This window comes from Aegilops tauschii, chromosome 4 (assembly GCF_002575655.3).
Source record: "Aegilops tauschii subsp. strangulata cultivar AL8/78 chromosome 4, Aet v6.0, whole genome shotgun sequence".
Lineage (NCBI taxonomy): Eukaryota > Viridiplantae > Streptophyta > Magnoliopsida > Poales > Poaceae > Aegilops > Aegilops tauschii.
In genome coordinates this window covers 487,563,946-487,566,991 of record NC_053038.3, presented here as the reverse complement: position 1 = coordinate 487,566,991, position 3,046 = coordinate 487,563,946, and positions in this window count along the sequence as shown.

Below are 3,046 nucleotides of genomic sequence, written 5' to 3'. Positions count from 1 at the left end.
ATTTTTTATCAAGCGTCTTGATCTATCTCTATAGATTTTGATGCTCAATATGTAAGCAGCTTCGCCGAGGTCTTTCTTTGAAAAAATCCTTTCAAATACTCATTTTATGCTTTCCAGAAAATTCTACATCATTTCCGATCAACAATATGTCATTCACGGAGTGACAAATCCTAATCTCGATCTATACCAACCTAACAAACACCTTCGGAGACACCTGTAGAGCATCTTTATAATCACCCAGTTACGTTGTGACGTTTGATAGCACACAAGGTGTTCCTCCGGTATTTGGGAGTTGCATAATCTCATAGTCAGAGGAACATGTATAAGTCATGAAGAAAGCAATAGCAATAAAACTTAACGGTCATAATGCTAAGCTAATGGATGGGTCTTGTCCATCACATCATTCTCTGATGATGTGATCCCGTTCATCAAATGAGAACACATGTCTATGGTCAGGAAACTTAACCATCTTTGATTAACGAGCTAGTCTAGTAGAGGCATACTAGGGACACTTTGTTTTGTCTATGTATTCACACATGTATGAAGTTTCCGCTTAATACAATTCTAGCATGAATAATAAACATTTAAGCCCAGAGGTCTCATACCTCTCAATTCGGGCATGAGTCATTCAAAACGTTTTGAAGTCCCAGTTCTAAGCCGTAAAGCATGGTGCACTAAACTATCAAGTAGTCATCATACCGAGCTTGCCAAACGTTCATAACATATGCATCTGCTCCTGCAATAGGTCCGTCACCTTGCGGTGCATCAAGGACATAATACTTTTGTGCAGCAATGAGGATAATCCTCAGATCACGGAGCTAGTCCGCATCATAGCTACTAACATGTTTCAACTTATTTTTCTCTAGGAACATATCAAAAATAAATGGGGAGCTACATCACCAGCTATTGATCTACCACATAATTTGCAAATACTATCAGGACTAAGTTCATGATAAATTAAAGTTCAATTAATCAAATTACTTAAGAACTCCCACTTAGATAGACTTGCCTCGAGTCATCTAAATGATCACGTGATCCATATCAACTAAACCATGTCCGATCATCACGTGAGATGGAGTAGTTTTCAATGGTGATCATCTCTATGTTGATCATATCTACTATATGATTCACGTTTGATCTTTCGATATCAGTGTTCCGAGGCCATATCTGCATATGCTAGGCTCATCAAGTTTAACCCGAGTATTCTGCACGTGCAAAACTGGATTGCACCTGTTGTATGTGAACGTAGAGCTTATCACACCCGATCATCACGTGGTGTCTCGACACAACGAACTGTAGCAACGGTGCATACTCAGGATAATACTTATACCTTGAAATTTAGTGAGAGATCATCTTATAATGCTACCGCCGTACTAAGCAAAATAAGATGCATAAAGGATAAACATCACATGCAATCAAATAAGTGATATGATATGGCCATCATCATCTTGTGCCTTTGATCTCCATCTCCAAAGCACCGTCATCATCACCGGCTTGACCCCATGATCTCCATTGTAGCATCGTTGTTGTCTCGCCAACTATTGCTTCTACGACTATCGCTACAGCTTAGTGATAAAGTAAAGCAATTACATGGCGATTGCATTTCATACAATAAAGCGACAACCATAAGGCTCCTGCCAGTTGTCGATAACTTTTACAAAACATGATCATCTCATACAACAATTTATATATCATCACGTCTTGACCATATCACATCACAACAAGCCCTGCAAAAACAAGTTAGACATCCTCTACTTTGTTGTTGCAAGTTTTACGTGGCTGCTACGGGCTTCTAGCAAGAACCGTTCTTACCTACACATCAAAAACCACAATGATTTTTTGTCAAGTGTGATGTTTTAATCTTCAACAAGGACCGGGCGTAGTCAAACTCGATTCAACTAAAGTTGGAGAAACTAACACCCGCTAGCCACCTGTGTGCGAAGCACGTCGGTAGAACCAGTCTCATGAACGCGGTCATGTAATGTCGGTCCGGGCCGCTTCATCCAACAATACCGCCGAATCAAAGTAAGACGTTGCTGGTAAGCAGTATGACTATTATCACCCACAACTCTTTGTGTTCTACTCGTGCATATAACATCTACGCATAGACCTGGCTCGGATGCCACTATTGGGGAACGTAGTATTTCAAAAATTTCCTACGATCACGCAAGATCTATCTAGGTGATGCATAGCAACGAGAGGGGAGAGTGTGTCCACGTACCCTCGTAGACCGAAAGCGGAAGTGTTTAATAACGCGGTTGATGTAGTCGAACGTCTTCGCGATCTAACCGATCCAAGCACCGAACGTATGACACATCCTCGTTCAGCACACGTTCAGCTCGATGACGTCCCTCGAGCTCTTGATCCAGTTGAGGACGAGGGAGAGTTCCGTCAGCACGATGGCGTGGCGACGGTGATGATGAAGTTACCGGTGCAGGGCTTCGCCTAAGCATTACGACGATATGACCGAGGTGTGTAACTGTGGAGGGGGGCACCGCACACGGCTAAGAAAAATCTTGGTGTGTCTTTGGGGTGCCCTCTTCTCACGTATATAAAGGAGGGAGGGAGAGAGGCCGGCCCCCTGGGGGCGCGCCAAGAGTATGGAGTCCTACTAGGACTTCCAAGTCCTAGTAGGAATCCCTTTCCTTTTCGTAGTAGGAGAGAAGGAAAGAGGGAAAGAGAGAGGGAGTAGGAAAAAGGCAAGGGGGGCACCACCCCCTTCCCCTAGTCCAATTCGGACCCATGGGGGGCGCCACCTCCCCTTGGCTTGCCTCCTCTTTTCCCGCATGGCCCAATAAGGCCCACTACTTCTCCCGGTGAATTCCCGTAACTTCCCGGTACTGCGAAAAATACCCGAATCACTCGGAATGTTTTCAATGTCTGAATATAGCCTTCCAATATATGAATCTTTACCTCTCAACCATTTCGAGACTCCTCGTCATGTCCATGATCATATCCGGGACTCCAAACAAACTTCAGTCATCAAATCACATAACTCATAATACAAATCGTCATCGAACGTTAAGCGTGCGGACCCTACGGGTTC